General features: G+C 36.5%; 1 protein-coding gene across 7 annotated transcripts in view; it reads left to right on the forward strand.

Annotated features, from left to right (window-relative positions):
* PEX5L (peroxisomal biogenesis factor 5-like) overlaps positions 1–23744 on the forward strand; it is a 233774-nt gene that overhangs the window by 30967 nt on the left and 179063 nt on the right. For 2 of the 7 annotated variants that reach the window (XM_011956712.1, XM_011956715.1), the window contains exon 1: positions 19772–19793. The exons of the other annotated variants lie outside the window; for them this stretch is intronic. The gene's annotated coding sequence lies outside the window, so the exon portion shown is untranslated. Of the gene's footprint in view, positions 1–19771; positions 19794–23744 lie in introns of those variants that run through there. 7 annotated transcript variants of the gene reach the window in all.

The following is a 23744-nucleotide window of genomic DNA, read 5'->3' on the forward strand; positions in this document are numbered from 1 at the left end:
CTCGGCCTCCCAAAGTGCTGGGATTGCAGGCATGAGCCACTGTGCCTGGTCTACAAAAATAATTTTTTAATTAGCCAGGTGTGTTGGCATGTTATTGTAGTCATAGCTACTCAGGAGGCTGAGGTGGGAGGATCCCTTGAGCACAGGATTTTGAGGCTACAGTAAGCTATGATTGTACCACTGTACTTCAGCCTGGGTGACAGGAAAACCCTGTCTCTAAAAATGAAAAAAAAATAATAATAATGAAAACTTTTTAAAAACCTAGCTAATCAATCCATTTACACTTAGCTATTTTCAGAAGTAGTAATTTGATGCAGAGTAATTCATTATAATTTTACCATTCTGTATACTGTTTTTAATACATTATTTCTCTTTCAATCAGAAAGATTACATGTTCCTGCTATATGTTATAAGAAAAAATGTTACTCTCTTATGCTTAAACATTAACACAATAATAGAAAGTGTTCATGAGCTAAGTTTTCAATTTTTAAATATATTTAAAACCTCTGGCCGGGCGCGGTGGCTCAACCCTGTAATCCCAGCACTTTGGGAGGCCGAGACGGGCAGATCACGAGGTCAGGAGATCAAGACCATCCTGGCTAACACGGTGAAACCCCGTCTCTACTAAAAAATACAAAAAACTAGCCGGGCGAGGTGGCGGGCGTCTGTAGTCCCAGCTACTCGGGAGGTTGAGGCAGGAGAATGGCGTAAACCCGGGAGGCGGAGCTTGCAGTGAGCTGAGATCCGGCCACTGCACTCCAGCCTGGGCGACAGAGCGAGACTCCGTCTCAAAAAAAAAAAAAAAAAAAAACCTCTGACATATTTTGTGAAGTTACTTTAATGTATTCTAGACACCACATTTACAAAAATATTACGCAAAATTTTACCTAAGATCAATATGAAATGCTCAATTTTTAACTAATTCTAGTATGCATTTCACATTTCTTTTACTCAAATTCTTATAGCATGATTCAGATTAAACAGTTGATGAAGGCAACTAGATATTCTGCTTGGTCTAAATTAATGATGTTCGAATTTGACTGCATAAATAGTCCAACGGGGCTGCTTTTGGAAGTGCAGCTCCCTGGGACCCTCCGAGAGGTTTAACTTCAATATATCTTGGGTGGAGCCCAGAGATGTTGTTTTTAAACATAAATCCAGGTAGCTCTGATTTATATAGCAAGACTTTGAACCTCGGCAAAACAAACAAACAAACAAAAACAATAAATTAGATAGTTCAATACCAAGTTTCCATTTCATTTTGTTTGGTATGGGTTTGGGTCCCACTATAGAACTGGAACCATTTCATTCATAGTAGTATGCCCAGTTGTTTGGACATTTTTTCAGTACTTTGTGAAACACATATAGTTTCCATTAGCTTGACCAAAAAGATTTATCTGGAGTTTGAGTCTCCTTTCCATCTTGTTTCCAAACTTTACCAAATGCTTACCATAAAATAAATATTCTTAATTAATAACTAAGAACAAATTTGGCTTCCCTATTTTGAATATGAAACTGTGAAAATATAATCTGATGTGTCTTACTAAATTTGACCATCGAAGTAGCTAGTATCAGTGGTCTCTAAACATTAAGTTTGAGGACCATAGAAATCTACTGGTAAGATATTCAGGATTTAATTTCCCAGCCAGGGTTTTTTTTAGTCAGTTCAAGGGCAAAAAATAAATTTGTAGGATGACCTTTCTAAACTCTTACTATTCAAATAACATTGCTTCCAAATTGAAAAGGCTATTCCAAATATCACTCTCTCTTCATAACTGAAATTGTCAGACCTCTTGGGGGAGGGACAAATGTAAGATGTCCTGTATAAATAGTCAATGAAGATATTGATTGGGATAAAAGCAGTGGTCAGTAGAAGCTGCTAGAGCATTTCTTCACCTGGCTCATTTGTAAGTTCAAATCACTTTTGTGTAAATTCCTTTCACTTATTTGTCCAACAGATTTCTACTGGATATTAAGAAATTTATTTATTCTTTAATATCACTTTAGTAGCCAATGGAAGCCAAAAGTAGCCTTTTAAGGAGCATTATGATATTATTATTTAGTTGCCTTTTGTTCTTATTGAAAAATTTAGATGAAATTCATGATACTTTCATATAAAATAATAAAAATATTTTCCAAATTGAAAAATAGTTGTATCATACTTGAGCTTGAATCAAAGATCTGAGGACTCTGAAGCATTTAGATATGTGAGATTAAACCATTTTTATTTTATATTAAATTGTTGAAATAAGAAAGACCTATATATATCATTTTCCAGTTTACATATGTTTGTGGCATTTTATTTATAAAATTACAATATAATTAATACAAATGTGGTCAAATAAATGTATATTGGCTCTCTGCAATTTGGTATTAAAATATATGGCAGGTTTTTTTTTCTTTTTTTTTAGTGTCCAGTCTGAGCCCACATAAATTAGACAGTCTTTTACAAAACGTAATATACTCCTCATTCAGTAACACATAAGCGTGGGGCATAATACAGATTGTTCTAATAATGGATTAAATCCCAGATGTTTTCCATGTTTCACACGATAGGATAGAATGAGCTAAGCTCCCTTTAGAGACTAAGTTTTCTGAATCACCTTGTTTACAGAACTGCTAAGACTTCTGGCTTTATTTAGAAAAATCTCAATAGGGTATTTGAAGTCAGGCTCTAAATCCTCACCTGATTTGTGTCAGTTTACATCTCCATTAATAACACAGAATGAATTCGATTTTTATCATTCTTTTCTCTGTTTGAAAAAAGAAGCTCCTTGGTCTCATTTATAATCATTTCCTACCCTGTGAAATGAGAATTTATGTGAAGATAAGATACCCTCCAAATTTAACAAGCTATGAAAATGTAAGATCATTTAGATCTTTATGGGACAATTTGTATTATTGCAATTGTTTCCTGATTAAGCAAGATTATTTGCTATACTTCCTAACTTTAAGGAAGAGGTTTATTATATTTGCCATTATCTCAGTCTTCTCTTGTAAAATACTATTTGTTAGGTAGTCTTCACACAATTCTAGGGCAGCTGAATTTCTAGCTATAGTTAAAACTGAAGAAAATATATTTCTTGGTGGAAAAATTAAGAATATGCCCCCCATAAGGATTATATTGATAGAAAAATACCAGTTTGGACAAATATTTACAACACATTTGACAAAGGGTAAATGGATATACTATACAAAACGTTCTCACAAATTGCCCGTAAATAGACCCAAAACACAGTTTACAACTGGGGATAATATACAAATGGGAATTTTCTAGGAGAGAACCTTCAAATGATCAACAAACATATAACAAGATGATCCAACTGATAGTTAGGGAAATGCAATGAAAGGTATCACTTTACACTCATCAGACTTAAAAATATTTTTAAGGTAATAATACCTATCTCTGTCAAGAACAGGAGAAAAGGCATAACTAAGAAAGACTGGTATGGCATTCAGCAAGCTTGTAAACTGGCAACATCGGAAAACAAACAATTTTTAAATACAAAATCCACTCTTCTAATCAGCAATCTCATCCTTAGGAATCTATCACATGGCACTAAAGCAACCAGAACTTAAGGAAATATGCACGAAGATACTAAATGCAGCATTGTTCAGAATTAGGAGACAAAGGAAACCAAAGGAATGCTTGTATTTTTTAAAAAGTTGAAAAGTTCATGGTACATTCATACCTAGGATAACATGCAGGCATTAAAAAGAATGAAATAGAGCTATGAAGATGGATTCAGATGGTTGTTCACGAGGTATAGTTGAGAGATGAAAAACAAGGTACAAAGAAGTAAGTGCAATATCATACTACTTGTAAACTAATGACAACCCCAGCTAATGTCTATATGTATATGGTTAAATATATTTACCTACAAATATGTGTGTTTGGCTATGACTATGGATAATATAGATAAAATAAACACCTTGTTGATTATTCATGGATGGCTAAGTGTGTATTTGATGATGTAAATGTACTGGGAAGCAGGAAGGGTAGGTAAGCAAAAAAGAAAAGACTAAGCTATAAAAAAAGAACATATGATATTACGCCAGTAAAGCATTTATGTCAAGTTGCATATATGTATAAAACATATGCATAAAATATGCAATAAGTCCCTACTTAGTGGGCCCAAATCAATAAATTTAGCTTGATTCAACTCTATGTTCCTTCCCCCATTATCCCACACCCTTAATATCCATTCCTATGCCTGTTCTCCAGATTTCTGTATACATAAATTAGAAAACTCAAGAAGTTATTTTCGAGTGTAGCACACCTCCTCATGAGTCACACTCTCAACCTCACCTCTACGGCCCTGCTGGGACGTTAGTCTTGTTATAGGTCTAGAAGCTAACGGGGGTGTTGGCGGTGGCTCCTGAGGAGAATCAACATTATCTTGCCTGGCAACTACCTCAACGGAGAGCATCACTCTTCCCTCAGGCAGCACAGGGTTTATCTCCTCAGACAAAGGTGGAAAGGCTGATGGCAGCGTGGGTCGGAAAGGAGATGTTGCCACTTTACTGGGGATGGGGAAGCTGTTTCTTCTGGCAAAAAAGGTTCATCAGAGTTTACACACTCTGTCCCCAGCTTCATCCTGTTCCTCCCACATGTCCCCATTCCAAGTTGCGGGATCCCATTCTTTTCCAATCAATGCCCTCACTTTAACAGTAGACACCTGGCAAGGCTCTGCATTCACCTTTCGTTGCAGGTCAGCCACCTGCTTGATAAGAGCTTGTGTCTGTTTTTTCACAATTTCAACTCTTTCTCTACAGGAGATAAGACTCTCAGTTGGGGCAATCTTAGCAGATATGAGTCTTATTTGCTTCTGAAGCTGGGCGTTAGAATCCCTGAGTTCATCAGTTTCTTTCATCACTTTGTCTGCTGAACTAAGGAGCAACCAACCAGCTTCATCTTGTTCCTTGGTGCTCCACAAATGGTCAGAGGTATTATGTATGGAGTCACTAAACTCCTTGCCTCTCACAAGCAGTGAATCAGGAGTGTCAAATGCATTTATTTTGCATAACTCTCTAAACAGTTCACACTAAGGACTATCAGTGTTCTCCATATTATTAGAAGTAGAGTCCTTGGCATTTTGGGGTCTAATCATATTAAGCAGCCAACTCCAGAAACCCAAAAACCAACTCCATCCTTAATATTCTGTTTCTCTAGAACCACTCCTGTTACCAAAATCTGTATCTGTCAGGGTTCCCTAGAGGGAGAGAACTACACACACACACACACACACACCCACACACACACCCACACACACTATATATATATACACTATATATATAACTACATATATATGGCTCCTGAGGAGAATCAACATTATCTTGCCTGGCAAGATATGTAGTTATATATAAAGAGGAGTTTATTAAGTATTAACTCACACAATCAAAAGATTTCACGATAGGCCATCTGGAAGCTGAGGAGCAAGGAGAGCCAGTCCGAGTCCCAAAACAGAAGAACTTAGAGTCCGATGTTTGAGGACAGGAAGCATCCAGCACAGGAGAAAGATGTAGGCTAGGGGCTAAGCCAGTATAGTCTTTTCACATTTTTCTGCCTGCTTATATTCTAGCCACGCTGGCAGCTGATTAGATGATGCCCACCCAGATAAAGAGTGGGTCTGCCTGTCCCAGCCCACTGACTCATATGTTAATCTCATTTGGCAACACCCTCACAGACACACCCAGGATCAATACTTCGCATCCTTCAATCCAGTCAAGTTGACACTCAGTATTAACCATCACCTTTATGTACATGGTTTTTCCAGCCAGTGGATGATGACTCCCTTCACTTGCCCAGTCCCTCTAGCCCTATCCAGGGGTGTCAAGTGTGCCCTAAATACTTTTCTTTGGGATAAGGGGTGTTTCTGAGGGGTTGAGGGATAAAAGACAGCCCAGGAGGAAGAGATGGATAAAAATGGAGGGGTAACAAAGAGGCCATGGAAAAATATTTGGAGCACTTCACTAGAAGATATGAGTGAGTGGATTCGCACACCAGAAGACATCATACACTAGAAGCTGGCAAAGGTTAATCTGAAGGTCAGAATTCACATTCATTAACTTTTAATGTGTAACAAATCTTCCAAAACTGTAGCATTTCAAACTTCAACTTTGTTATTTCCCATTTATCTTTGGAATGGCTAGGTGATTCTACTGGTCTGGAATGGCTCAGCTTATGATAGCTTTGCTTGTGTGGCAGTTGGCAAGCTGGACAACAGCAAACTGATCTAAAAACCTGAATGTCCACCATTAGAGATAAACTATGTAACACTACACAGACATTGAAAGTGACATTGTGGAAGTACACATATTTAGAGGAAGAAGGTTTATAATATACTAAATTTTAAAAGCAATCATAAAATGATATATATATAGTCAGCCCTTGGTATCCACGGGTTCTGCATCTGTAGACTTAAGTAACTGCAGATTGAAAATATTTGAAAAAAAAGTGTGTGTGCATTGAACGTGTACAGACTTATTTTCCTGTCTTTCTGTATTATTTAGGGAATAATAACTATTATTAGATATAAGTAATCTAGAGATAATTTAAAGTATATGAGAGAGCCGGGTGCAGTGGCTTATGTGTGTAATCCCAGCACTTTGGGAGGTCAAGGCGGACAGATCACTTGAGCTCAGGAGTTACAGACTAGCCTGGTCAACATCGTGAAACCCCATCTCTACTAAAAATACAAAAAAATTAGCTGGGTGTGGTAGTGCATGCCTGTAAATCCAGCTACTCGGGAGTCTGAGGCAGGAGAATCACTTGAACATGGGAGACAGAGGCTGCAGTGAGCTGAGATCGTGCCACTGCACTCCAGCCTGGGTGATAGAGTGAGACCCCATCTCAAAAAATAAAAATAAAATAAAATAAAATAAAATAAAATAAAGTATATGGGAGGTTGTGCCTATGTTATATGCAAATACTACAGCATTTTGTGTAGCTACTTGGGCCTCCTCAGATTTTGGTATCTATGGGGAGTCCTGGAACCAATTTTCCATGGATAACAAGGGACAGTTATATACACTATGATCCCTTTTTAAGAAAATCATTTCTATATCTATCAAAAACTCAATAGGAAAACGGGCAAAAATGAGAGTAGGCATTTTGCCAAAGAACTTGGGCAAATTGATGAAAAACTTATGAATTACGTGCTCAAATTGACTAGTAATCAGAGAAATGGAAATTAAAGAAACAAATAATTATTCTCAACTCTGGAAGAGCATACACCAAAATGTGAACAGTGAGCTGTTGCTGGTGCTTATATTAATTTTTCTTTCTTTCTTTCTTTTTCTTATCTATCTTTTCTATAGTGAACATGTTACTCTTGTAATAACGGGGAAAGTTATTTTTTTAAGTGTTATCCACACCCAGTAAATGTGATTATACAATCTTTTAACTAAATCTTATTTTTCATCACCTAAAAACTAGGTTACAGATTGTGCATTCTGCAAGGAAGAATACATATATATGTACATACACGCATACATACATAGACACACACATATGTACAAAGAACCAGGTCAAACATCAAATACTGTATGAAGCCTTCTTCATAAAGTCTTATGAATTCCCTCTGAAGTCTCCTTGTATTATGATTTTATCTCACAGGCTTCTTAACCATCTTGAAATTCGTGTGCACTGCTCCACATAGTTTAATACTTGTTCTTTAATTGCTCCATTTCTGGAAATTTTACTTATTCCACAAATAATTATTGAGGACTTACATGTTACACACAGTACTTTTTACTGAGTGGGAGCCATTTGTTACATTTCCACTGCATCTCTGTTTTACCTACTCCAGCTCTGGCATAAAATCTGTTTAAAAAACACACAGTGATTGATATTTTTTCATCTGCTTTACAAACATTTGTGAGCACCCACCATGCATCATAATTATGCTAACCACTAAAATGAAGCTTTGGAGAGATTTTTTAGTCCTGATAAAATAAAAAGAGCACTATAGATTAGATTAGCACCAACTCTGTCATTAATAAGTTGTGTGACATAAAGTAAATCATTCAACCTTTCTTGAGCCTCCTTTTTTCTCTCATCTGTAACATGGGGGAATGAAAGTCGGACTAAATATTCTTAAGATTCCTTTTGGCTTTCAAAAATCAAATAATGTACCTGGCATGACTAAATCTTAAACAATCTAACAATTTGGACACTTCTATGAGGCTGGGAAGAATATACTGCATATGGTGTCACAACAGGGTGTATCTGCTTTCTATGTCTCCACTCTGTCTTCATTTTGATGATTAGGCTATTTGTTCTCTGGGGTCTGATTCATGCCTGTGACTCACAGACCCTCGCACATAAGTAGGGCTCAGGAGATAACATCAGTTTTATCTCCTTCTATGTTTTAAGAACAAAAACAAATGTCTAATATGCTACTTTTATAAATAAGCGCCATGGGAATTAAATATCTAGGAACTAGGAATGAGCCTAGATTTGATTTTTTGTATCAAATAAAGAACTAAAGCTAAGAAAGTATACTTTGTTATGTCTACCTATGATTTATCTTCTTGAAAAGTTGACAGAAAAGAAACATCATGTCTTCTAAAGAAAAAAGAGAGACAGGGAGAAAGAGAATGGATGGTATAGTCTTAGAAATTATTTTGACAGAAGAAGAGCTATGCCTGTTTGTACACAGAGGGAAAGAACTGAGGGAGAGTCAGAGATGGAAGACGCAGGTGAATGAAGAGCTGGTGAAGCAAAGTGGCAAAATCAATGTGAGGGCAATGAGATCTGGACCACAGGTAAAGAGCTTCATCCTACCAGACAATGGTTTCTCCTAAAAAATAGACAAAAAGAAAGAACCAGAGGGTAAATACCCAAAGATGAGTAAAGGAGAAAAAAAGGATGCTGAGACCTTGGGCATCTCAGGAAAGCAGCCAGGTCATCCTGAAAAAGAAAGAGCTCTAGTTGGCAAAAGGGGTCAGTCTTTGTAGCGGTGATGATAAGAAATTGCCCAGCAGCTGTGAGGATCCAGCTATTATAAAACAGCATGAGTCTGCAGTGGATATAGTCACCTTGGCCTTGTGACTTTTTTTGTAAAACCTGATGAGCTGGAGTGACAGTGCATCCAGGATGCAATAAGCACATAGTTGAAATGATTTGTGGCCTGCCCCAGTGCTATACAATCAATAGATACCAGAGGTCAAATGGGGAAGCATCCAAGAGCTCCAAGTCAGATTAAAGACAGTAAGTCAGTTTGGTGCTATCTCAGTGGAGGTGAGGAAGCAGGCTGCCAGGAGTCTCCAGAATTTTCAGCTACACTCAGGAATACATGTAGAATGCAAGGAGTGTGGTGGTTCCTAAGTGTTTGGCATGTCCCCAGATTTTTCAGGGATCATGGGCTGCACATCCTGTATCCACTGGGAGTATTATAGGGTTGTTTATACATGGGGATAGGAATTATATAAACAGGTTTTAATTATAGCTTCAAAGCTAACTAGCCAAGTGAGCTAATGGAAATATACCCAGCACATTTACATTTCAGTTTCCTCATCAATAAAATAAGAGTAATAAGAGTACTTACCTCAGGAGTCTGTGAAAATTAAACAAAATAATGTAAGTAAAATGCTGAGCAATGTTCCTGAGACAAGGTAAGCACTCAAGAAATTATTGGTTCTAACAACCAACAGTAAAGATATCAGAATGGGCTGGGGGCGGTGGTTCATGTCTGCAACTCCAGCACTTTGGGAGGCCGAGGTGGGAGGATCACCTGACGCCAGGAGTTCAAGACCAGCCTGGGAAACATAGAGAGACCTTATCTCTACAAAATTTTTTTTAATAAAATAGCTTAGTGTGGTGCCATGCAATTGTAGTCTCAGCTAGTTGGGAGGCTGAGGCAGAAGGATCACGTAAACCTGGGAGGTTGAGGCTACAGTGAACCTTGATCATGTCACTGTACTCTAGCCTGGGCAACAGAGCAAGACCCTATCACGGAAAGAAAAAAAAAGATATCAGAATGACATACCATGATGAGAAATGGAAACGAATGAAAATAATTTAGTGTTGCTTTAAAATATGGGGGAAATATGTAAGAAAGACATGGGCCAAGATCTTTTCTCTAGTGCAAATGATTAAAGTACTGATGTGAAATTTCTAAATGTGACCAAAGAAACATGTTTTTATAAGCATAGATGCATAGAATAGTGGGGCTAAAAGACCCTAGAAATAATCTCATCTGATCCATTCATCTTACACATGAGGAAATGAAGGTTCAAATGTATTATGTAACTGGCACAAGATCCAATGGTACTGACTGGCCATGGCAGCACCGAAATAAAGATGTACTGACTTTTATCAAGTAAGCACTATCATCTGTACCTACATGTAATTTCAGTTCAACTGTGCAACATTTAATGCTATAATTTAATAAGTGCCCTCCATGTGAATGTTGGGAAATATGTGGTAAGGAGTTTATCAGAAAGTGGCAAAACCTAAATGTGATTTTTATGGTATAAAATAACATATTCTTAACTTCAGTGCACCTCTATATTGATACGCAAATCACATTTTACATTTGAATTGATATATGCTGTGGAAACAGCCAAACTTGATTTTTAATGTAATTCTTTTAGGTGACTATTCTTTTGATAAACAATATTCATGGAATAATTGTGTCAAAGTTGACTGGATAAGCCACTATCCTCAATCAATCATTTTGATAATCTAAGTGCATAAGGCAAAGTTTATGGGAAATAAATATTGCTTTATATCATTACAAATACTAGATATAAATATGTCAAGTATGTCACTAAGGAAAATAATACTTTTAGGCATCTCATAGCATAGCTAGTATGGTAGGAATATAATTTATAAATGGACAAATTTCATATACTAGTTATCTGACATTTCTGTTTTTATTTTTCTACTAAAAATAAGAGGAAATCCCCTATCTATTAAATATGTCATGAGATGTTTTTAAGTAGAAGGTTGAATATATAAACTAAGCATGGTGAGCATTTCTGAAAAAGTTATACCTAAATATAGGAACTCTGTTCAAAACAGTCAATGATTAGTAGAGACAGTCTCATTTTAAAGTATTATCATGCTCTCCTAGATCGTGGTGATATGTCCTAATTCTACGAAGCATCTAAATTTTACTAGATATGCTGAAGAATACATATAAGATGCCAGACCTTGGTCGCTGTCTGCCTATTGTGGGTAGAACCAGACAACTTAGCTCTGTTCCATGGCCTCAGAATTATCCCTCCCACTGATTTCTGTTTCCTTGAAGGCCTATGCAAGGTATTGCTAATGACGTCAGTCAATTCCAAGACCAATGCTAGAATCAGCATTCCAAGTCCATCCCCCATTCTTTGTGAGACAATATGTATACTTGCATTTTGAAATTTTATCTTGATAATGGCATTTTACTGATTTTTCAGAAAATAATCTCCAAAACTATCACTTGACTATATATCCAAGTTTATTTCTTTACGATCCCCAACTTGCCAAAACCTGGCAATTCCATTCTTTGTGCTGCTACCTTCTTTCAGGGTTGTCACCTGTGATTTAGCTCCTAACTACATTAGTGTCTCCACAAATGTATCTTCAGTGAATTCTGCATCTTGTTGTCTGCTTAGTTTTTCTAAAGCAGGTGTTCAAATACACACTTACAGACAACTGAGCACCAGCAAGTTCCTTCTTGAGAAACATATTTACACATCCAATTTCAACTATTTTTATTTGTTACATTAGAATGGAGACTTGGGTTTCTTGCTGCCGTTTCAGTTGGTTGTTATGAAATATTAAGTTTAACAGATGTGGGGGAAGTGTACATAACAGCTGGTAGAAGACACTAAATCCTCCTGAGTATTTGAGTTAATGGTATATTTTTATCAGGGTTAGTTTCTTGCTTTAATTAACAATGGACCTCTTTCTTTCTTTCTTTCTTTTCTTTCAATTTTATGAATTTATTTATTTATTTATTTATTTGAGGCAAAGTTTCACTGTGTCGCCCAGGCTGGAGTGCAGTGGCGTGATCTTGGTTCGCTGCAACCTCCACCTCCCAGGGTTCAAACTATTCTCCTGCCTCAGCCTCCCAAGTAACTGGGCTTACAGGCACCTATGACCATGCCGAGCTAATTTTTTTGTATTTTAGTAGAGATGGGGTTTTATCATGTTGGCCAGGCTGGTCACAAACTCCTGACCTCAGGTGATCCACCCGTCTCAGTCTCCTAAAGTGCTAGGATTACAGGCATGAGCCACCATGCCCAGCTCTCTTTCTTAATCACTACAAAATTACTAATAAACTGACTTCTCAATAGCTAAAAAATGAAATCATAGGATTAACAATGAAAGATCATCTGGTCTTCAGGTACCTCAAAGGTACAAGCCTTTGAATGTGGGGAAAACTGAGCTCAAAAGAGTTGAAATGGCAAGCCCCATAAGAAAAAAGTGATCAAAACAAGGCTAGAACCCAGATTTGACACAGACCAAAGTTCTTCTCTACCCACTTTCCAAATCCACCATCTGCAGTCATTCTTTTTCTGTATCCTTAATATTTTGCATCATCCCTGAAACATACTATAAAAAATCCAGTCTGTGTTAAAAGAAGATTCAACAAAGAGGTGGACTTCAAAAGGGCTGGCAGTGAAGGTTCACTGCTGGGGTTCTGCTCCAGTTACTAAGCAGCACCTGAGTTTGGTTCAGTTGGCTTTTTGTAAGGTTGGGGGTAGGAGGATTGGTCAGGCCAGAACTAGAACTCTTCATGTTGCTTGATTTTAAGTTCACAAGAAAGTGAACCATCAAGGGAATGTTCTGATGTATCCATGAACTGCAGCTAAGCCATTCAGAGTCTGCTTAAAATAAAGCTCTTCTGGGTTTTCTCAATAAAGAATTCTAAGAGTTGACACAGCAAGATTGCTTCTCACCAGGTTCTATTTTTAAATCCCAGCACCTCCAAAACTTCAATATTGATTTTCTGAGCCATCTTTGGTGAGTTTTTCTAACTTGCTAGAAAGATTGTTTAGTGTTTACACATTGTTAATTCAACCTGTTAAATGGGGAGAGGGAGAGAGGGTGGGAGGGAAGGAGGAAGGGAGGAAAGAAGAAGGAAGGAAAGGAGGAAGGAAGGAGGAAGGGAGGGAGGAAGGGGGGGAGGGAGGGAAATGAAGGGAGGGAGGGAGGAAAATATATCAGCTAATAATATTTAATGAGTGCTATTAAATATGTCAAGCACTGTTCTAAGCAGTTTACATATATTAATTAATTTTTTTTCTTAACAACTCAAGGAGCTGGGTTTTGTAATTATTCCCAAATGAGGAAACTTAGGCACAGAGAGGTAAACAATTTGCTCAAAACCATACAACTAGTACATATCGGAGCTGGCTTTGAACGAAGCAACATGACCTCAGAGACTGAACTCTTACTTATTCCATTATATATCTCAAGTTCTTGAGTTGAAAGTTTGTCTAAAAAAGTAATAAAGAGCTGTTGACCTTTTGATATTTTTTCTTTTTATTTAATCAAATATGTATTTTTGCATTATGTTATCTGAACTTTCAATGAAATGGAAATATGCTGGGGGCAGGAGACTGAACTGAAAAGAATCTAACCTTTAGTGTCAGAAAATCTTAAGTTCTAATTTTGCTCTGCCATTTATAGGTTGTGTGACCTTTGATATGATCCTGAAAAAAAATTACTAAATGTTTAGGACTTTCCATTTCCTCATTTGGAAACCAAGGAAAATACAAACAAACTCAAGGAATTATTCTGAGAGTTAAATGTGATAAAATATGCAAATTTTTCATTCTAGCACATAGCAAAACATCCTCCCCAAGGTAAATTTACTATAACAAACCACAGTGTTTAGTGAATCATTCTCATTTTTTTATTATTGCATAAACATAAAGTTGTATTTTTTTTTAAATCACACGAGATTGTTCCTATCAAAGTTAGTTATTATTATCATTATTATCTTATTAGGTATCAATATGTACATACACTATGTTGGGATCAATGTGCAAAGAGAGCCAGATCAATACTGTTAATATTCCTCCGCTAGCCAACTACATCCTGCAGAAACATCCACATCCAGCCAAATCTTACCAGCACAGCCCCTTAATGCTAAGCAGTTGAAGGGCTCTGCATGGGCCACCAGGAAGCCTAACTCACTGCTTTCACTCTGTGAACCTCCTTAGCCTTAGTGCTGCCTCCACAAGAGTGGACTGGAAGCCTGGGTCAGAAGCAGTTTCCTCATGTGCAACCAAAATCGGACTGAGGGGAAGCAGAAAGGCCCCCAGAGAGGTATTAATCAAGATCCATCTGGACCATTCAAATGGCATATTATTCTGAAGGTACTGGGCAGAGAGAGGCTTCAGGTGTGAAGCCAACAGGACCCAAACTAGGAAAATAAGGGGAAAAGCGGGTTTTAAGCTAAGGTGGGCTGGCTTTGCCTGGATTCTCAAGGGTTTTTATATGGCTCCAGCAGCCTCAGATCAGGACAGGGAAGAAGTGCTTAAAGGTGGTGATATCCAGCAGCTACTCAAAGCTGGTTTGAACCAGTCCTGGCAAGCAGAAGAGTGACCTTTTGACCTATCTGGTCACCTCTACATTTGAACACAGAGCTGAGGTGTAGATCAACAGCATGTATAGAATGAGCTTTGGCTTCCAGCCTGGAAAAGGCTGCATTTTGGTTATTGTTCAGACCTGGAATTGTTCTGAAGCTTTTGCATGTGCCATTCTTCTATTTCTGTCTTAGTGACTGAGATGACCTTTCATGCTTGAAATGGATGAAGCCAAAGCTACCCTGGCCATATACAGAGTTATGTTGTTATGCTAATCATGAAAAATAATAATAACAGACATTATTATATATTAGGCACTATTCTAGAGGCCTTGGAATATATTATTTCCTGTAATCCTTATAAGAGGAAATGGGCTAGGAGAAAAGAAGTCAGGAGCTGTGCCCAAACCCAAAAGGTGTCTCAATAGTCAGCCCTTGCTTTAATTGTACAAGAGCAGGAATGCATAGGCTACATTGGTAATAACCAAAAAGCTATTTTTTCCATCCAAAGATTAAAAAAAAAGAGCACAGGTACACAAGGTTAGCAGACCTGCATTTGATTTTGTGCTCAAGCACTTTATGGATAGACAAAGCACTTTTCCTCTCTTAAAATTCATTTCCTCAGTATAAATGGGGAGAAAAATAACCTACCTTCCTGGAATTGCCTGTGAAAATTAAAGGATATAACTCAAATATAAATATTTGTAAGCTATTATCATTAATATTAATTCAGATATATACTAAGCAACATAGAGAGCTATTTATCATAAGGCTAATGAGATAATTTTTAGCATAGTCTATTATGGAATTTTCCATGAGAATCTAAAAAAGACAAATTGACTTTATAATTATTAGAGAAAGGAAAAAGAAAAATTAATTTTCCGAAGGCAAATTGTTCTACCAACTCAGAAAATGTTTACATTATTTCTAGAATAGCAGTGGTTCAAACATTTGTCTCCATGCCTCTATATCCTTCTGAAAATGATTGAATACTCCAAAGATCTCTAGTTTATGTGGATTATATCTGTTCGTACTTACTGGATTATAAAAAAATTAAGAAAAGTTTTAACTATTTACTTATACAATCATTGAAAAATAGCAGTAACAAACTCATTACATGTACATACACACACACAATTTTTTTAAAATATTCATTTCCAAAAAAGACAATTTCAGTGAGATGTATGACATTGTTTTATATTTTTGCAAATCTCTTTAATAAAAGAGCTTAATAGAAGAAAATTAGACTATCATATCTGCTTCTGCATTTAATCTTTTGCAGTAGCTTTTCCCATTGAAATACAGGAATAAAAAAATTTACACAAATATGTAGTTGAGAAAGGAAATAGTATTTTAAAAGCCTTTTTAAATAACTGTGGATATTCTTTCATACTACACCAAAATTTCAGAAATGTAATTTCTTGAGGTTTAGTAGCACTGTGAAATCTGAAGCCATATTAATAAATCTGGTACTTTTTATGTTAACATCCATTGGTCTCCCTTACACTTTGAATGGATCTTTAACTCATGTATGATTTTGGGAACATTCTAGTGTTGGTCATTTGAAAAATATTGGTTCACTGAGGTATTGGTTCATTGGTTCATATCTTCCAATGTTGCCATACTTCATTATACGATATCAAAAAACACTTCATGAATGTCACTACTGATCTCATCAGAAACATCTTTATTGAGAAGCTATTGAGCTCACAGTGGCTGATTCAAGTTTCTAAATCTCTAATTTTCATTCATATATTTAATTTTGGCAACAAACACTATTGATTTTTTTCTTTGAAATTAATGACTGTTTTCATCCATTTTCAGGAAAAAAAAAAAAAAGCCAGGGTCCCAAGTTTGAGTAATTGTAGCTTGTCATACTTTTAAGTAAAAATGTTGGGTTTTTTTTTAAGTGGCTAATTTATCTCCCAGCTAGTATCATTTGGTGCCACCCTCTTAATTCATGCCAAGGTGCTAACAAGATTGCTTTTATACCACCAATGCCAATTTCAACACAATGAAAATGACAAATACTTTCTTAGTACTATTAAGAAAATAGTTTTCACTTCACAGGTCCCCTCAAAGTTTCTGAAGAACCATCAGGGTTCTGCAGACAATACTTACGTGCTATTGTCTCTTAAGTGTTACGTAGATTCTTTATTCTGATGGTTTCTAGGATTTCCTGAATTTTCTTAATAAAAATTGTTCATTGCATTGGGAGTTATACCTGATATAAATGATGAATTGATGGGTGCTGACGAGTTGATGGGTGCAGCACACCAACATGGCATAAGTATACATATGTAACAAACCTGCACATTATGCACATTTACCCTAGAACTTGAAGTATAATAAAAAAAAAAATTGTTCATTTAAGGTAGATTTGGATGTGTAAGGTGGATATGAATATGTGTATTAACGTGAAAAGGTAGTCACAATATATTTTTATTAAAAAGTATTTATACTATAGTCATGTTCATGTCATTAAATACGTATGTACATATTAGAATATTTACATATAAATATGTATATTTATGCATGCATACATGCATCTATGTATAAATATAGATTGAAAGTAGTTATACAACTTTTTTGTAATAGCATCAGCAAGAAACAGTAAGGGGGATTAAGAGTAGTGAAAATATTTTCCTTTTTGTTATAAAGCAAATGCTTTTATTCAAAAAAATTTACTAAATCCTACAATGTGATAGGTACACTTGTATACATGATTAAGATTTTTAGTGTTTTTTATAAAAAGAAAAATGACACTTTGATCATTTAAAAAGGCCATTTGGGACATGGTACCATCCACGGCAATGTAGCTGTTCCTTACTAAAGCCTTGCTTCATCTCTCCTTAAAATCCCCACACTCACCTACCCAGGACAATTTTATAAAAATGCAGTTTGTAAAAGACTTTTTGTTAAACCCTGTATCTACTTCTAAAGATGCACGTCTAGTCCTTAAGTGTCAGTCATTCTTCTGTCTCTCAGTATATTATCAATACATTTTTCACTGTGGGATATTAATCAGAGATTGCAAGAGGAGTCATCAAAGGAACCCTTACAGCGCTCTCAAGTTAATACTAGCTTCATGCTCCTCATCACTGAAATTTTTCTGGTCTGCATTGTTCAAGAAATCTTTCCCATTGTCTCTCTAAAATTTTGTGGCAACTTCCCTAATTGAAGCACCTAAGATATGGCATTTGATTTCCATAAAAGAAAGATAAGAAAGATGCAAAGATTAAAAGTGCAGATGGAAGAAGATGGTCAGTAATCATCTATATTCACTGGGATACTGTGATCTTGTAGAAATAAGTTAATTCTGTAACTCTGAGGTGTGCTTACATGTAACTGAATATACTTCAATATTTCGCATGTAACACATTATTATTTTTAAATATCAAGAACAAAAGTGTCTCACTAAGAAGCAAGAATCAAATTTTGAGTAAGAGGATAACATTGAGTAAGAGGATTACAAAATTTGAGTAAGAGGATAAACATGATCAAGTGTTCCTTATTCTACCTTACCTTGCCAATCTTTCCCCATTATAAGGTTTTATCCTCTGATACATTAAAAACAAGTGAAATGCAAGGGAATCAACTAGTTTTTTAAACACACTTTAAATATATCATCTCAATTCTTTTAAAAACACATTAGGTTTGATGATATCCTCAAATACATTTAAGTAAATATATTTCAATATTTTATATTCCCTAGGCAGTTAGTTCTTAGATTTGCATAAGCAGTTCCCGTTGTTGCTGTCCAAAAAAACACAATAAATCCTGTTAGATGCTCTAGGCACTGAACAATTTCACATTGTATCTTTTTAAACAGACTCCCTTTGTTTTTTGTTTTTTGTTTTTCAAATAGCAAGAAACAACAAGAATAGTTTAGATACTGCTTACAGAATGGAAAAATATGTATCCTTCACTAAGCACAACATTTTTTCCTGTTAGCTAAAGGCTTTTTTCTCTCTTTCTCTCATTGTTTCATTGAATTTTTTAAAAAATAATTTTTCATATTACTAAGTTAAATACCTAGGATGTGTCTGTTGTAGGCTCATACTCTGCTAATTTAATTCTTGACTACAGAAAAATATAGATGCTTTTATCACCTAGAGAAGCTGTGTTGAAAAAGTAATCTCATGATATACTAACTGATGAATGAAGCATGTCATTATAAAATTGGTGTGTGGTCAGCTATCTCTGTCAACCAGTGTCTAAACAGGCTCCAGGCTGTCACGCACTGACCAATTCAATGGCTCTCAACTTCTCTCCTTGATTCCAGCCTTCCTTCCTCCAATCCATTCCTCACCCTTTAGCCAGAGTGGGCTTCTTACAGCACATACCTGATAATGTCACTCTCTTGCTTAAAACCCCGCAATGGCTCTACGTTGCTCTTAACATAAAGAACAAATGCCTTCATGTGATTTTCAAGACTTGGCCTTCCTCTCCAGCCTCATCTGGTATCAACTCCCACAACCCTGGGCAACTCTGTCACAGCCACCCCATCCTCCTCATTAGCAGTAATTTTTTTATATCAAGCAAGGCATTAGTTGGTGTTTGTGATAAAGTGGTGAATATGATTTAGATGTGGCTGTGCATCCTTGAGACTCTGCTCTTTCAATTTTTTTTTTTTTTTTTTTTTTTGAGAAAGAGTCTCACTGTTGCTGAGGCTAGAGTACAGTGGTGCGATCTTGGCTCACTGCAACCTCCACCTCTGGGGTTCAAGCAATTATCCTGCCTCAGTCTCCTGCGTAGCTGGGATTGCAGGTGCCCACCACCGTGCCCGGGCTAATTTTTGTATTTTTAGTAGAGACAGGGTTTCACCATGTTGGCCAGGCTGGTCTCAAACTCCTGACCTCAGGCAATCTGCCCACCTCAGCCTCCCAAAGTGCTGGGATTACAGGTATGAGCCACCGTGCCCGGCCAACTCTGCTGTTTTAATTTCTCCACTGATTGTCACATTTCCAGTGGATGAACCACCTGTCTGTGGCCCCAGATCTTTCTTGTTCCTACATATCTTGTAGCTTAGAAGAGTATAGAATTCTTTATTCATGAAGAATATGGATAGGAGCCTCAGGCATGCCTACCCTCTAGAAATTGTCACGTCTTATCTGTAATGTTGTTATAGTGAATATATAAGCCATTGGAGAAAAAGGGTGAGCAAAAGAAGCCATAAGGAAACTGATCGAGAAATGACAAGAACTGTGATGTTAACTTAGGATGCCTGCAGTTATCAAGGCCATGGAAGAGAATCTAGGGGTGAGAGGAATGAGTTATACCTCCAGGAAGTGTTTTCACTCTCAGGAACAGGAAAGATTTATTCTAAGCTGTCATGACTGTGTATAGATCCATGTAAAATCTAAAAAATAATAGTAATAACCCTCAAAAGTCATTTGAGCCATAATAGAAATGCTGATTATAAGTCATTCAGTCACATACCTGTAGCTTAAAAATAAATAACTTTCTGCATGAATTTTATGGCTGAAGCACAAACGTTGGGTTGATTCTTGTCAGAAACAAAATTTCATAGGCAAATTTTCCTCAAGCATGTGTCAGAGTGTCCAAAAAAAATATGCTGGTCTAGAGAAGGTATGAACATCGAGGGAAAATATAGTTAGGATACAGAATGCCTACAGAAGCAGCTGGTTTTTTCCTTTTTTCTTTATTAAAGAGATCACATTTTAGTTTGCAAGGTCATAAACTCATGATGTCCAGATCAGTTGATAAAAGGAAGTCAATGGCAGGTGTGGGATGCCAGGTGTGCTGGCTGCCAGTGAGAAGGAGGAGGAGTCGCTGGAAAAGCCGATGATAAGTACACCTGTGTTTGAGATTGCTGTAACAAGGTTTCATCCCCATCTAATAGGGTCAATGCATACAAAAATAAAAAATAATGTCAGCGGGGATCAGAAGCAGAACATCAAGCAGTAGATTTTCACTTAAAATAGATTATTTGTTATTTTTCTCAGACTGCAGAGAATACATAATTTACCCTTTTCCTGTTGGGGATGGGAGAGATTATTGTAGGATGGAAGTGTTCCCTTGCCACTGGGATCCAAGAAAATAAGTCAGTTCTCTCAGACTCTGTACCATCTTACACCAACAACCATTCCAGTCCTGTTGTATGGGGAATGACAGGGTTAAAACCACCAAAAGGAGTGCTTGCTAGTTTCATCTTGTTTTGGAAATAGCACGCAGACTGTATAATGCCCAGAGATTATTAGATTAAAATATATAATTTTTCAATCATCATCATCTTTCACCCACAGAAAACAATTTTTACATATTAGTCACTGCATCCTATGATGACATAGCTCTAGAGACAAGTGTATAGGGAATGAGACAAGAACATGCCAGCTGAAAGAAAAACTGGACTCAATTTTCTGTTTAAAAGAACATTATCTTTGTTTGTTTGTTTTTCCATTTGAATTTGGTTTCAAGGGTGAAGGAGGATTAAAATGAATTTACTTATTGTCCTCCAAGTAGTGTGGAACATTGCTGAATCTGACATAATTGAAATTTCAAGTTGAATTTTTGTTTTCTGCCTACTTCATCTCAATATGCCAGCCAAGTACTGTCCCTTAAAGCAAATGTAAGCCCTCTGATAAGTCACTTGCCACTTTTGTTGCAGGTACCAGAGGTGAATACGTACTATATAGCCCAGAGTATAGTGAGGTTGTTTGCTTTTTTCATAAATGCAGGAGACATTGATGATCAAAGGACATAAAATTGAGGACGTGGTAATTAACATCATCTTGAACTGCCTATCATTCCATGGATTTATCCCAGAAATTTGAGTTGTTTGATCACTAGCTTTTGACTGAGAGCTATAAAAATCCCAACCCTTTGATCAGAAATCGTTCCTCCGGATCCTAGTGATAGGACCTACACAACACTTAATGATGGGAATGTAGTTCACTGATTTGCTTTCCAAATAAAGGCAAAGATTTCCAGTAAAACAACTCCTAAACTTTAGTGCTCTGATCTTGGAAGCTTTTTGAAACAATAGTCTTGCTTTTCTGAGTTTTTAAAAGTAAATTAGATAAAATAAAACTTGAAGGAAAGAATGTGTAGAAATGTAATAGTGTATATACTTTAAAAATATATCAAGTGGATGAAAAATTTGGGGGAAAAGCAAGTATAATAAAAGTTAGTAGAATCTAGGTAGTTGAGTACACAGGGTCTCTCTAAAAATTATTTTAACTTTGCAGTGTGTTTGAAACTTTCATGATAAAATACTAGAAAAGATATATTAAATGTACATACCTAAAGTTGAATTTGCATGTTTAAGAAAATGTCACTGGACAATGATGTAAGATTGTGTAATCTTAATGGATATTTATGTTGGAACATTCTTGCTTTTTGAAATCTTGGAAAATAGAAAATATTTTCAAGATGCTTTATAAACTCTTCAGGCTATTAATGTACAGACCAAAAGCCACCCTAAAGGTAGAAAAACCAACATTAAGAGGGAACTGCCAGGCTGTAGTATTGTGATTCCCTGCCATCTTATTATCCAACTAGTTAGTAACTGGAATATCTATTTTCCAATTAGATTTAACCTTAAAATCCAAAAAATTACTAAATGTCTGGGCTTATGCATATGGCAAAACACAGTTTAAAATGCTGCGACACACTTGTTGTCCTTATATTTCTTTTCTCACCCAACAACATACATTCAGGACTGAGTCTGATTGCCATATGTTTTGTTTGCCCATGCTTGACCCAAAACTAAAAAAGTGTACTCTGTGGCCACTCTCTTTTACCGTAACATGATCACAGTTAGAGAGGGGGAAAAAAGCCCATGAGTGTCTTTTAAAAAGACAAGACAAAAATTGCTCTTTAAAAAATGCCAGACTTAACCAGCCCCTCTGTAGATGATTCTCTGTAAAAATAGTAATTTCCCTTCAGAAAGTTGATCTCACCCATACCTAAGAAAAATTAAAAATCTGAAAATTGCACTTTTAATTGGTAAGGCAATTACTCTCTATTCAAAAGTCATATTTGAGCTTGCGTCCTTGAAAGGCGAACACTCTCAAGCTCTACTTCCAGGCCTTTTGGGAAAAATTTATCCTTTTTCCTCACTTCCTGTTTTCTCTCTTCATTGCCTTTTTGGCTCCCACAGCAATGCGTTTGTGGCTGTGTTGGCACTGTGGATATTTTTAAGAAGAAAGGACATGGAACCAAAATATTGTCAAAGAACTGAGAAGCTTAGTATTATAAGGGAGAGTCAAGCTTAGTATTATAAGGGAAAGGGGCATATTAAATGCAATAAACAAAGCATTCAGTTCACCATTTACCACGCTTACCGCAAGGGGCACAAGCAAAAACTGCAACATGTATCTCTACGTTTAAAAATTCATTCCCAGGAACATCATAAAGGAAGGGTATAGTCCTGGCCCCATCGTTTTTACTGCAAAGAAGTCTTTAAATGAGTATTTTCTGTGGCAATTTTATGGATCTCTCAAGATATCACATTTTGTTTACTTTTCTTTAATTATAAAAAAAGTCATTCTTATTTCAAAAAGCACTCCCAAGTGTAAAGAGAAAAGCATAGATCATGCACAGCCTCATCTCCAAGAGAAAAAGACTTTTAGTATTTGGTATATATCCTTCAATATTTTTTCTTACAAATATACAGCACACAATTGTATTAATAAATTTTAAAAGAGAACTAGTTTCTTTCCAAAGGATAGTTGCTGTTACTTTCTTGCTTCATGAATTATCCCCACTCATTCTCTGGTATCTATATTTTCACTTTTTGTTTTTTTCCTAGTTCCTTCTTCTTGAATTATAAACATGATCAATATCTTTACATAAGGGAAGGAGGAAACAGTTAGACATTTCCCAGTTTTCTTTCCCTATACTTTCTATCTTTTAGCTATCATTCTTACTCCTGCTTTCCATTTCCATTCAAGATTTCCTGGCCGGCTGCGGTGGTTCACACCTGTAATCCCAGCACTTTGAGAGGCTGAGATGGGTGGATCACCTGATGTCAGGAGATCTTTCTATCTTTTAGCTATCATTCTTACTCCTGCTTTCCATTTGCATTCAAGATTTCCTGGCTGGCTGTGGTGGTTCACACCTGTAATGCCAGCACGTTGGGAGGCTGAGGTGGGTGGATCACCTGATGTCAGGAGTTTGAGACCATCCTGGCCAACGTGGCAAAATCCCATCTCTACTAAAAATACAAAACATTAGCCAGGCGTGGTG

This window comes from Colobus angolensis, unplaced genomic scaffold, assembly GCF_000951035.1.
Source record: "Colobus angolensis palliatus isolate OR3802 unplaced genomic scaffold, Cang.pa_1.0 Scaffold422, whole genome shotgun sequence".
NCBI lineage: Eukaryota > Metazoa > Chordata > Mammalia > Primates > Cercopithecidae > Colobus > Colobus angolensis.